Here is a 13,933-nt window from a genome sequence, read left to right on the forward strand (position 1 = left end):
GGTCATGGAGCCCTGAAGGAGAACAAGCCCAGGAATGTTCACACACACGAGGGCTCAGGGAAATGCTTGGAGGATTTTGCATAGACAAGAAGGCTGGAGAGACGGCTTCAGTTTCTGACCTCATTTACCAAATGATTATGCTTCTGAATGACACAATCCACCCCCGGCTGCAGAGCACAAACTTACTGGTAGGAGGGTAGAGAGAGCGGCATAGGTAAGTGGTGTGTCCTGTTCAATACGGAATGCCTAGTATCCACTGGATGACAGGGACTCCTTTGCCTGCTGGCCTTTGAGCTACTTTTGTTTGATATTCAGAGAAAAATTGAGAAGATGATTTACTGTTTATTAGGACTTATTCACACCAACAGATCCTGTACTGTAATTCCATGCCCCATGCCCATTCTCCACAGTGAAAGTCATTTCTCCTCCCCTCTTTCCTGTACTGTTTAATGATCATGGGCTATTTCTGCAGAAAGGAGTTGATTAAGAATTGTGCTGAGAGGGGGCCGGTGCTGTGGCATAGCAGGTAAAGCTGCCACCTGCAGTGCCGGCTTCCCAAATGGGCACCGGTTCAAGTCCTGGCTGCTCCATTTCTGAACCAGCTCTCTGCTATGGCCTGGGAAAGCAGTAGAAGATGGCCCAAGTCCTTGGGCCCCTGCACCCGCCTGGGGGACCTGGAATAAGCTCCTGGCTCCTGGCTTCGCATTGGCGCAGCTCCGGCCATTGTGGCCAATCGGAAAGTGAACCAGTGCATGGAAGACTCTCTCTTTCTCTCTCTCTCTCTTCCTCTCCTTCTCTTTTTGTGTAACTCTGACTTTCAAATAAATAAATAAATCTTTTTTTTAAAAAAAAAGAATTGTGCTGAGAAACACCCAATGACTTAATGGCATTGATGTATCTGAGAGTTTTACCTTGGTTATGTCTAACTAAGCTAAAACTAAGGTGATTCATTTTAGCTATACTTGCACTTGGCTTTCTTTCAGGAATCAGTACTTCCTCGAGTGATTAAAATCATTACTGTTAACATAAGAGACAATAGGTCTTCATGGAAATTTTGAAGGATTCCTTGAATGTATTTTGAGTCTATTTTTTTTTTTTTTTTTTGTAGGATGTTCAAGTTCTGTGGCGTGGTTTCCAGTTAAGTCACTGAACTTGCAGGTTGTCTCGCTGTCTCCCCGAGGCCTCTGCCTGCCAAGCAGTCAGCTGCGAAGCCTGGTTGAGTCCTCGGGCACAAGTGTCTGTCATCACGTAGCCTTTGCTGGTGGCTTTGAGAGCTGGCAGGCCTCCAGGAGACTAGGCAGGGCCTACTCGGTGGTGGTGGGCTGGATGGCTGCCCAACACCCATCCGCTTCCAGTTCCCTCCCTTATGCTAATTGCATCCTTCTCTCTCCCCAGGTAATTGCATAGCAATCCCCATAGCTCACAGCTAGCCCAACTCACTCCTCTCCAAACCTTTGAGATACAAATGCAGGGAGGAGGATGCTAGGGCCCAGGGCACAGTGTTCACTGCCATAGTGTTGTCACCTGTTGCGCAGGTGCACGGCCTGGATTCCATTCAATGCCCCATGTTCCTGGCACACCAAGAACCTGAGTGCGGTCTGGTGGGCCGAATTGGCTTCCTGCTTGTGTCAGTGCTGTGTTGGCAAGGTATTTCCGCTGCCCAGGAGGCAGCCAATGTCCCCTGGCTACAGCTTGAGATGCCCTTTTGTTCCTTAGCACTTGGCCCTGGAAACAATTGTGCTCCGACAGGCCTATCATGCACAGTGTGTTCTCATCGCTCCGGAGCGCTTGCCAGGGAACTACAAGCGACCTGTTCTTTCCTGAACCCTTTCTTGCTCTAGGAGTGCCTGTGACGCTCACAGGGGGCACTCAGGGGATATAAACTGTGCGAACAGGATCACTGGAAACGTCTTGGGACCACTCACCCACTGCAAAATCCTCAGCCTGCTGGTAGGTCTGGCCTGCTCAGAAGTCAAGCTGCAAGTATTCAGCCAAGCCTAGAAACCTTTCCTTATGTGTTGCCCCTATTCTGTAGTTGACTGCTTGGATGGTTGGATGACACAGGGCTGCATGACAGAGCACGGGGACGGGAGGTGTTGGAGAAGCGGGCAGACATCAAGCTTGTCAGCAATTGCTATGTACCAGGCACTGAACCAGGCACTGTAAAATTTTATTTACTTATTTTAATTATTTGAAAATCAGAGACATACAGATATAGACAGACAGACAGATAGAGATCTCCCACCCACTGGTTTACTCTCCAAATGCCTCAATGGTCAGGGCTGGATGAGGCTGAAGCCAGGAACTGAGAACTCAGTCCTGGATCCCCGGGTAAGTGGCAGGGACCCAACTTCTCCAGCCATCACCTGTTGCCTCCCAAAATGCACATAGCATGAAGCAGTAATCTAGAGCTGGATCCTGAACACAGGCGCCGAGGTATAGGACGCGGGCATCCCAAGCAGTGGCTTAACCTCTGGGCCAAATGCCCATCCCTGGACTAGGCACTTGATGTCCATCATTTCCCTTCGGCTGCACAATGCCTGCTAAGCAGGACATAAGGCCCTCCTTAACGCTGAGGAAATGGAAGCTCAGAGATGTATGGACACTTGCATGAGGTCACACAGCTGGTAATCGGCAGAGCCAAAGCTAGAAATTATGGTCAAGCCCCCACTGTTCCCATCGTCTCACCGCTGGTCTCAGAAGGACCTCAGAAAGAGCCAGGCCCTCTGGGATTCCTGATTCTAAAATCTGCTGCTACCCCTGTCTAAATACTGGTGGAGTCTGTGGTCTCAAAAGGCTTCCATAGCCTTGGCAGCTCATGTCAAGAGCCTGGGGTGGTCACTGATGTCATACATAAGAGCGTTAATTATTAAATTAACAACAGGAGTCACTGTGCACTTACTCCCCACGCAGGACCTGAGTCCTTAATGAGCTGTACTAGGAGAGTAACTGTAAAACTTGTTCTCAAACAGTCCTTTATATTTTGTGTGTGGGTGGGTGCAAATTGTTGGAATCTTTACTTAGTATAGAGTGGGTCTTCTGTGTATAAAGTTAACTGAAAATCAATCTTAATGGAGAACAGGACTGGGAATGGGAGAGGGAGGAGGAGGTGGGATGAGAGTGGGGGTGGGAGGGCGGGTATGGGGGGAAAAACTACTGTATTCCTAAAGTTGTACTTAGGAAATTTGTACTCATTAAATAGAAGATTTCTAAAAGTAAAAAAAAAAAAAAATCTGCTGCGTTTAGCACAGCAGGTGTCAGGTTAACCCAAAAGAGGGACCGAGTGGCATAGGTTAAGGACGCAGACTCAGGTTTGAGACTGTAATGTGGGGAAACCGGAAGCGGGGGGGGGGGGGGGCGACGGGACTCTGGAGGCGGAGGCAGAGGCCCAGACGGCTGCTTCCTCCAGGTATTTATTATCTATGGTGATGTGACCGATCAATCATAAAGACCTGCAGCTTTGTGAAAACAGGGTTTCCCCGATGAGGGAGTTCAAACAGCGAAACAGGGAACAATGCGGGGAGCTGCCCTGTTTACAGGAAGGACCTGTTTGCTTGGAAGCTGGGATTAAGAGAACAATCCCAATGTGGAGGAACCTCGAGGGGCACTAATTTTTAACAGGGCGAATGTCCCCCTTGCTGTTTACCGGAGCCCACGGCACTTCCTTAGCTGCTTCAGCGTCCTGTCAAATGACCTGCGCCATTGTTAACCTAACTCCACCCATCACCTCTGCGGTCTGGCCAAGCAGCCTTCAGCAGAGTGCAGGCCATGCGGTGGTCTCCGACAGTCTTCAGAGGAAGATGCAAGTCGCAGTAACCAGATTGCCTCACCTTGTAGCACCCCAACATGCAGAGAATGATTTTACATCGATGACTTTATTTGAATCTCGCAGCGTCTCAGCTTCACATCACCAGTGAGCACGCAAAGCATGGAGGAGCAGCGAGAGTTAGGGCTGGAACTCAGCGCAGCCGGGTGTTAGCTTGCAGCTCTTTTCACCAAGTTTCAGAACAAACAGAGCACTTTACTGAGTATAGTGGAGAAGGCTCAAGGTAACACTGTGTTAAACACCGAAATACTGGACTGGGAGCTCCCAGGTTAAGAACTCAACGTGAATCGCCTTTGTGTGCACCTCACCAGCACGGTGGGGGGTTTATTGCAAAGAATAAATTCGTGTACAGGGAACCAACGCCGATTGGTAACTCAGGGATCTGTCAGCGAGGCAGGGAGCTTCGCAGCCCAGGAGGCAGAGGCATTTCAGCACAACAGCGCCAAGTGTCCCTCACTTTTTTAAAAAGATTTATTTATATATTTGAAAGAGTTACACAGAGGAGAGGCAGAGAGAGGGAGAGAGAGAGAGAGAGGTCTTCCATCTGCTGGGTCACTTCCCAATTGGCTGCAACGGCCAGAGCTGCGCTAATCCAAAGCCAGGAGCCAGGAGCTTCTTCCAGGTCTCCCACATGGGCACAGGGACTTGGGCCATCTTCCACTGCTTTTCCAGGCCACAGCAGAGAGCTGGATTGGAAGTGGAGCAGCTGGGACTTGAACCGGCACCTATATGGGATGCTGGCACTGCAGGTGGTGGCTTTATATACTTCGCCACACAGCCCCGGCCCCTCCCTCATTTTTAATATAGCAATTAGTGAGTAGAAGAGTGGTTTTAAAATGCTCTAGGGGTAGAATCTCTTTATCAAAGAAACTCTTGGGTTAAGTCCTGACATGGTCAATGTTTTTTAGCAAATGACTTAGCAGGTGATCCATATCTTCAGAGTTATGTGTAAAAGATTTCAACCTTCTGTCAAATAAATTAAAAAAAAAAAAAAGATTTCAACCTGTCAGCGTTCTCCTAGGATTCCAAGGTGCACATTTGGAGCTCACACAATGAAACCCTTGCATTGATCTGAGTCCTGTTCACGCTCTAACCTGCCACACGTGGAGACGCTCTGGGGGGAGAAGGGTTGAGGAACGGAGCAGGTGAGGAAAGAACACAGGGCGGCCTCCCTCTGGGTCTCAGAGGGCCATGTATCATGGGAAGAAAGAATTGGGAAGTGCTGAACCATACAAGGCTCTGTGGCAAACAGGGTGCAGGGGAGTGCACTGGATAGACCGGACAGAATTTTTACAGGCCAGCAATAGAATCCCTGGTAGCTGGTTTAAGCACTGAGAGATTTATGAAAGGGTGTAAATAGCTCCCAGAGTCATGGAGAGGCCAGATGAGCATGCTTTAGTCTAGGCAGAATTTCCAGAAATGACTCAAAGTCACACTGCAGAACCGGGCTGCCAAGGGAGCTGCTTTCTCTGCATGACGCGGCACTGGTGCGTTCTAGAATCGCACTGCCTCGGGTGGCACTGGCAGTCACCAGATCAGGACACCAAATCAGAAAGTCCTCACTGTAGCGGCAGGCTCTCGTGCAGCTCTGTGTCTCTCTCCCCTGACTCCAATCAGAAGCATGGATCCTCTGCCCTCTGCACTTCTTCTATGTAAATCGGTTCACCATTGAAGACTAAAACAAATACAGCTGAATGGAAGAGCCCAATTCATAGACAGAACCTTCACTGCTGGGCAGTCAGAAATCCAGCATCCACAGGCCAGAGAGGGCTGGCGTGGTTACGGAGCAAGCTCATCCCAAATAATGCCACAATCCACCTCTTTTGTACTCAGAATTCAGATATGCAACTTTCCTGTTCTTTAATGTCCAAATAACTGATGTTCCTGCCTGCATTTGTCAGAATTTTGGAGAGAAACAGAACCAATCATGTATCCTTATGATAAGGAATTGGCTCAAGCGATAATGGAGGCTGCTATATCCCAAGATGACAAACTGCAAGAGTTGATGGTTTAGTTTCAGTTCAAAGGTAGGAGAAAACCATCATGTGTTCCAGCACAATGGCAGTGAGGCAGGAGGAATTCTCTGATCCGTAGGAGTGTCAGCCTTTAAGTTCTAGCCACACCTTGGACTGCTTGGATGGGGCCCACTCACATTAGAAGGGCCATTGCTTTTCTCAGTCCATCAATTCAAATGTTAACCTCTTCCAGAAATACCCTTAAGGACACATGCAAAGTGATGTTGGAACAATTGTCTGGGCACCCCGTGGCCCAGTCCAGTTAGCACAAAGTTAACCATCACACTGCCTAACTAATGTATTCATTTAGAGCTTTTGAAATGGCTAATATTTGACTTTTTGTTCTAAAAGTGTCAAATTCATATGGCTTAATGATAACTGGCTTGCATACAATCAACTGCCTACATGCATTTGCCCTCTTCAAATGCCGTATTGATGTCAGGATCCGTCTCGGAGTAATACTTATTCCTTCTTTATTTCATTTACAATCCAACTTTGTTGTCCTCTGTGGAATAAATGAAGAAGCTAGCCATCACAACCACAGCAGTAAGAGAGAGAAAGGTAAAACCAGCTCTCTCTCATAAATATATATATATATATGTATATATATATATATATGAATGAGAGAGAAGAATGAAAAAAGAATACATGAAACCATTACAGCTCTTTTTTCCGTAAATGCTCAACCAATGTTATAACTGATATTTACAATTCACTTCCTCTTTTTTCTTAAAGATTTTTATTTATTTGAAAAGTAGTCTGTCTGTGTGGGACAGTGAGAGGGAGAGACAGAGAGAAGGGTCTTTCATCCGCTGGTTCACCCCCCAAATGACCAAAATGGCCAGAACTGTGCCGATTTGAAGCCAGGAGCCAGGAGCTTCTTCTGGGTCTCCCATTTGGGTGCAGGAGCCCAAGGACTTGAGCCATCTTCTACTGCTTTCCCAGGCCACAGCAGAGAGCTGGATCAGAAGAGGAGCAGCCAGGGCTTGAACTGGTGCCCATATGGGATGCTGGCGCCACAGGGGGAGGATTAACCCACTGCGCCACAGCACCGGCCCCAGTTCCCTTCCTCTTTCACCAGTTCCTCTGCCCTCAGTCAATACATCAATTGGCCAAAGTTGTTGGCTTAGTGCTCTAAGCAACTGTTCCTGAGGAGTTTAGTTTTTGAAGGTCTTACCTGTACTGAGCAGCTACAGAATTTATGAATGGTTCCCATAACCATGTCTATTTGTAGAGGTGCCTCATAGGATCACCTGCCTTCCAGATCCATCTCCCCTGCCCTCATTTTGTAACAACCACATGTTTACACCTTGATCATAAGAATCTATAACCCTGGGTGCAAAATAGCTCTTCTCCTCCCCACTGTCATAATGTATGAGGAGCTTCAAGTAGCGAGGTGACAGCCTCATATCGTGGTCTCACCTTCTAGTTAGATGGGCCCACTGTGGTGTCTTACTATGACTCTCAAAGTGGCAGAGCTCAAGTCTCAGGGACAGGAAGCACATATTTTGCAAATGGGTCATCAGGTGTAAGCATGAGAGCTATGTTAGTGCTTAGTTCCTATGGCTAAGCATTCTGGCTAAGGTGAAAGAAACATCACCTTATGTCTGCTGATTCACTGGTTGCTGGTTTGGAGCACAGAGCACATCCTACAACCACGTGAGGTGTGACTTTGCAGCCAGTGCTGTAGTGGAGTCTTCACCAGCCTCTCCCCATTCTGTGGGGCCCCTGTTTCTGGAGGAGGGACTCACGGTAGGGCCAGTGGGCCACATGGGCATGAGCACACGGCCTACTTCTTTTCCCGCAGAAGCTCCTTAGAAAGCAGCACTACTGTGTGGGACACCACGGGGGAAAATAAGGCATCAAATAAATCTATAGAGGATCTGGTATGCAGAAGAATACCAGAGATGGAGGACAAATCCTCGCCATACTTTTGTTCAGTAGATATTACAGTCGACACAAATTCTGCTCAGTGACCTAGTGAGCAAGCCCTCAAAATGCAGATCCATTGTACAGACTTGTTGCTCCATTCCTAAATATGTGTAGAAATTTCCAAGCACAGCTAGGGGACCCCGGGAGAACTACGCCTACAGGTGCATGACTGGGTGGCGGACTCTCAGCTGGGCCTTTGCCAGTGACTGACAGCTCTCGTCCTCGGTGAACGCCAGCAGCACTTTCCCCAAACTCACTACTCAGCTCTTTCCTGGTCACCGTTAGGAGCCGGTGACCCAAACCCTTCCTCAGGGAGGACACGGAAGCCCTCAGGCCACACTCCCCTACGTCCAGTTACCCTTGGCTGCTCTTCCTTTACAGAGAAAGAAGTTGAAGGCTAAGACTGCACCTGGATTCTTAATTCTCCTCACTTCTGGATTCTTGCTCCTCCCGTTGCCTCCTTTGGAATGCTCAGCCTTGCCGTGCCTACATGCTTCTTGCTTCTGGATTGTTCAGTGCTCAGGGTTAGCCCATCATGGAGCCAAAATAAACACAACGGCACTACGGAGGGGAACCCCCTTAGTCCTACATTGCCCCCTAGCTTCCACCTGGTTCCTTGCCTCCAGGTAAACAATGTTTCCAAAGAAAGGCCTGTAACTAACATTTCACCTTTCTTTTACTTCCCAGCCTAGACAGCTAGGCTCTTAATTGCTCTTTTCCTTGAAACTCTAGGTCGTGAGCTTCAGACCCACGAGGTGGCGGCCAGAGTCAATGGCACGTTCACCTTCGCTGTCTCGGAGCGGCCGACAGGCTTGATGCCCTGTTCTCTCCCCTCCCCGGGTTCCCACGAGTCCGCACTATCTGGCTGTACTTTTGTTGCTGCGGATCCTTCTACCTTCGTCTCCCCATCACACACCCCTTAGATGCATTCTTCTTGTATTTCCAGTCATTCCCATCCACTCTATGATGATTGCGTGTTTCATTTATAAACCATCCCTACATGCTGGCGACTCTCAATCCTTACATTGTTGATTCTGTTCCATTCATGGGTTTTGGATCTGCATATCCAGTTGCATGTGAAACAGCTTCAGGTTAATGGCTCATAGGCACTCCCAAAATCAGTAAGTTTTGAATCGAAATCCACTTCCTTAAATTGGCTCCCCAGCCTCCTGGGGACCAGCGATGTTGTCAGAACAGCAAATGGTGAAGCGAAGAAAGCATGTAGCAGGAAAAGCAAGGTGAGGCAGCTTGGTTGTGAGAGATTCAGTGTCTAAAGGTCCCCGCGTAGAGGACACAGCCTGGGGGCTGCTGGCTTGACCACACCGACCAGGAGGCACAGACTAAAGGATGCTGCCTACAAGCCACAGAGGCCAGAGGCACTGTCAGGCAATGCGTCCCTAGAGAGGACCTGAAAATCTAGACTGCAGCTGAGGGAGGGAGCTCGGAGAGGGCGCAGCAGAAGCTCCGTGCAGGCAGCAGGGCCCCAGAGGACTCTGGGGGCAGGAGCTGTGGCTCCTGCAGGGATAGGTTAGCGCTAAGTGGTCAGTGCGTGCTAGGAGCGGGCAGTGTGGTAGCTACTGGGGTGTGCACAGGCAGCCACGGCATGGCTTTTTCTATTCAGATTCAAAAGTAGAAATACGAGAGACTCAGGATGTAGGATCTTTTACTGGAACTTTCTGACACAGGCCAGGCCAGCGGGAAACTCATCAGACACTGCAACAACCACTCATGAGTATGTGGTTCTTTGAAACAGGTACCACTGAGCTTGCGTTACTTTTTGAAATCTTTTAGCACCCAATTGTGTGGGACACATGGAAGACCCTCAGTAAACAACATTTGAAAGGAGCTAACCATGGGCAGCGCAGCGGCTCACTAGGCTAATCCTCCGACTTGCGGCGCCGGATTCTGTCCCGGTTGCTCCTCTTCCAGGCCAGCTCTCTGCTGTGGCCAGGGAGTTCAGTGGAGGATGGCCCAGGTGCTTGGGCCCTGCACCCCATGGGAGACCAGGAGAAGCACCTGGCTCCTGCCATCGGATCAGCACCGTGCGCCGGCCACAGTGCGCTGGCCGTGGCGGCCATTGGAGGGTGAACCAATGGCAAAAGGAAGACCTTTCTCTCTGTCTCTCTCTCTCACTGTCCACTCTGCCTTTCAAAAAATTTTTTAAAAAAAGGAGCTAACCAAGTAATTGTGCCTGTGACACACTGTGCCTGCACCCCTAATGCCTGCTATCACCTCCTTGTTCTTTTTTTTAAGATTTTTATTTATTTATTTGACAGGTAGAGTTACAGACAGTGAGAAAGAGACAGAGAGAAAGTCTTCCTTCCGTTGATTCACTCCCCAGATGGCCGCTACAGCCGGAGCTGTGCCGATCCGAAGCCAGGAGCCAGGAGCTTCTTCCTGGTCGCCCATGCAGGTACAGGGGCCCAAGGACCTGAGCCATCCTCCACTGCCCTTCCAGGCCACAGCAGAGAGCTGGACTGGAAGAGGAACAACTGGGACTAGAACCCGGTGTCCACATGGGATGCCAGCGCCACAGGAGGAGGATTAACCTAGTGCACCACCGAGCCGGCCCATCTCCTTGTTCTTCTCACTGGGCCAAATAAACATGCTATCAGAACCTGGCAATAGCTGAAGTTGGGCACTTGATAAGGAAGAGGAGAAAACGGCTATGAAACACCTGACACTATCCATGGTTTGTAAACTAGCAGACAGGCATTTGTTTAAAACGGGCTGGAAAACACATAAAAACTGGAAAAACAAACCAAACTATTCCTGTGTCTTAGAGTAAATCTGTCAAGGAAAAGCCCAGCCCTTCTGCCTGCTGTCTGGGTATCAGCCCATGACCCCCGGGGTGGAGTTCTCTGCGCTCATTTGTTGATCATCACTGTCACCACCTGACAGGTGCCCCAGGCCCCATGGAGGACCCCTGGCTTTGCCTCTACAGGAACAGCCTAGATTTTCCTTTTGCTCCTTGCTTGTCGCTAGTCTGACTTCCGCTTGCTGCTGGTGTGTCAGCCTCCTCTTGTCCTGCTCAAAGCAATTGGCAAAATTCTGTCAAAGGTGAGACCAGAGCCCGATTCTTATCTCTACATTGTGTAAGGACAGCTTGCATCAGAGTTTAAATCCCTCCTCTAAATGTGTGTTAAATGCACTGCCTGGTGAGAAGCACTGTAATTTTGTAAATCAGAGGGCCATGGGTTTAAAGAACTGATCAGGTGTAAGGTTAACCGTGATGATGGTGTAAAATGAGTGGGAAACTAATTGTAGGGTTTTTAAAATTTTTTTAAATTTGTTTATTTGAGAGGCAGAGTTACAGAAAGAGAGAGAGGGAGAGACAGAGAAAGAGAGAAAGGGCTTTGAGACCTGGCTGCTCCACTTCCCATCCAGCTCTCTTCTTTGGCCTGGGAAAGCAGTGGAAGATGGCCCAAGTCCTTGGGCCCCTGCACCCATGTGGGAGACCCAGAAAAAGTTCCTGGGTTCTGGCTTCGGATTGGTGCAGCTCTGGCCATTGTGGCCAACTGGGGAGTGAACCAGCAGATGGAAGACTTCTCTCTCTCTCTCTCTCTCTCTCTCTGTGCCTCTCCTTTTCTCTCTGTGTAACTCTGACTTTCTAATAAATAAATAAATATTTTTTTAAAAAAGAAAGGTCTTCCATCCACTGGTTCACTCCCCAAATGACTGCAATGTCCAGAGCTGGGCCAATCCAAAGCCAGGAGCCAGGAGTCTCCTCTGGGTCCCCTACACGGGTGCAGGGGCCCAAGGACTTGGGCCATCTTCCACTGCTTTCCCAGGCCATTAGCTGGGAACTGGATTGCAAGAGGTAAAATTTGTTGGGGGAAGGAATGATATTGGCATCCTCAAGTCCCAGAATGCAATTCTGACCTTATTTACTTGGATTTGGGCCTGTGCAATCTCTTGAGGTCACGTCAACGAGCACTTTGGGTTTTTATTTGGCCCTAATATGTTCCAGACATCAGGCAAGGAGCCGGAGATAGAAAGACGAGTTATACCCAAGTCTCACTTGGGTTTTCCATGCGGGGTAGTAGATATGTGTCTAAGGAAATCATGATATCATCATCTTTAATGAGTGATACAAGATACATCAATGGGAGAGCTGCGGGGCCACCGAGGGATGGGGCGTCCAGGCAGGGGTCAGAGGCAATGACACTTCAGAGACGAGCAGGATTTTCTGCAGCAAACAATGGCAGGGGGTGCGGCTGTCATTCACACAAAGCACAGGGCGTCTGTGGTCCGGGACTCCGTGCTGCAGATCAGGACACATGCCCCATGTGGGGTTTACAACCATGCTCGCCCTTCTAGAAAGTGGAACCCAGCTCTTACCGAGGGCAGACTTTGAGAGGGCGGCACACTGACCCAGGCCCTGCACCAGGGGAAGTCCTGATGCAGTAAGGCAGAGTATGACCTGTTCAAGAGGGGACCTTGGTCCTCCCAGAGTTGTCCTCTCTCCCTCGTGCTTGTGCCTGGTACTTAAGGAGGTAGAGATCTGAACACTTCTTTACTATAAATGAGGACGAATACCCCACATGCAAAGGAGAGTCATGCCAGGGAGGGTGCCTCCCAAGCCCCTCCTCCAAAGGGCCAGAGGCCTGCCCAGGTCTCCCATCTCCCTTGGCTCCTGCTGGTTTCCTGGGTTGCTCATGTTTGCTAAGAAACACCTTTTCGGGGCCAGCGCTGTGACATAGCGGGTGGGGCCACCATTTGCAGTGACGGCATCCTATGTGGTCCTTGGTTCAAGTCTCAGTTGCACCACTTCTGATCCAGCTCTCTGCTTTGGCCTGGGAAAGCAGTAGAAGATGGCCCAAATCCTTGGACCCCTGTACCCATGTGTGAGGCCCAGAAGAAGCTCCTGGATCCTGGCTTAGGATCAGCCCAGCTCCAGCCATTGTGGCCATCAAGAGAGTGAACTAGCAGATGGAAGACTTCTTTTTCTCTCTCTCCTCTCTCTGTGTAACTTTCAAGTAAATAAATAAATCTTGAAAACAACTAGAATCACCTTTTCAGATGGCCGGCAGACACAGTGCTGCAAACAGTTAGAGGAAGCCTGGGGTAGAATCAGTGACTCATGCTGTCCATATCAGCATCGAGGTAGGCGCATGAGAGGGACGCAGTAGAGTAGGCATAAAGTCACAGTGCGAGAAAACCCAGTTCCTTGCCATATGTGCATGACTCAGACCCATTTTATCAACTTTCCAGTGATTGTTATGCATCAGGACTTATACAAAGAAAAAAACCTTATGAGTAGGTTCCAAGGAAAAGACGGAAATGCATGAAAAGGGGGTGGGGCAGGTATTTAGCCTAGAGGTTAAGATGCAGTGAAGATGGTGGCGTCACACGTGGGAGTACCAAGGTTCAATCCCCGGCTCTTGACTCCAGCTTTCCGTTAATGCAGAACATGAAGTGATGGCTCAAGAACTGAGTTTCTGGGGGACTGGCGCCATGGCACACTTGGTTCATCCTCCGTCTGCAGCGCCAGCATTCCATATGGGTGCCGGGTTCTAGTCCCGGTTGCTCCTCTTCCAGTCCAGCTCTCTGCTGTGGCCCGGGAGTGCAGTGGAGGATGGCCCAAGTGCTTGGGCCCTGCACCCCATGGGAGACCAGGAGAAGTACCTGACTCCTGGCTTCGGATCGGCGTTGCTCTGGCCGTGGTGACCATCTGGGGACTGAACCAACGGAAGGAGACCTTTCTCTCTCTCTCTCTCTCCCCCTATTTAACTCTACCTGTCAAATAAAGGGGAAAAAAAAGAATTGAGTTTCTGCCACGCAGCCTGAGTTCCCTGATTTCCACATCCTGGCTTCAGTCCTGCCCAGTCCTGGCTGTTGTGGGCATTTTGGAGAGTGAACCAGCAAAGGGAACTAACTCTATCTCTCCCCCTACTTATCTCTCTTTCTTTCTGTCTCTCTGCCTCCCAAATAAATAAGAAATAAAAACTTTAAAACCAAGCAAAGCAAAATACATGCAAACAGAAAGATCAACACAAGGATAAGCTGAGATGTCCCAAGATAATATCTGATTAGCTCTCAAGTGAGTGGAACACTGTTCTCTGAAACAGAGGAAGGAGGCAGTTTGGTTAGATGACTTCTCTTGACAATTAGTACTTTGAGGTTAGAGTTCTATTAACTAAACATGTTTTCTTCTCTT

The 13,933-nt window shown here is 49.2% G+C and overlaps 1 long non-coding RNA gene across 3 annotated transcripts in view; it reads left to right on the forward strand.

The window, feature by feature from the left end:
- The first annotated feature begins 1,742 nt into the window (after window positions 1–1,742).
- Window positions 1,743–13,933, forward strand: part of LOC149127859 (uncharacterized) — a 35,448-nt gene continuing 23,257 nt past the window's right edge. For all 3 annotated transcript variants that reach the window (XR_016229607.1, XR_016229609.1, XR_016229608.1), the window contains exon 1: window positions 1,743–1,950. This is a non-coding gene — a long non-coding RNA (uncharacterized LOC149127859). The remainder of the gene's footprint in view (window positions 1,951–13,933) is intronic.

The sequence above is a fragment of the Oryctolagus cuniculus genome, chromosome 2 (genome assembly GCF_051225735.1).
Source record: "Oryctolagus cuniculus isolate XC-2025 breed Fujian yellow rabbit chromosome 2, ASM5122573v1, whole genome shotgun sequence".
Taxonomy (NCBI): Eukaryota; Metazoa; Chordata; class Mammalia; order Lagomorpha; family Leporidae; genus Oryctolagus; species Oryctolagus cuniculus.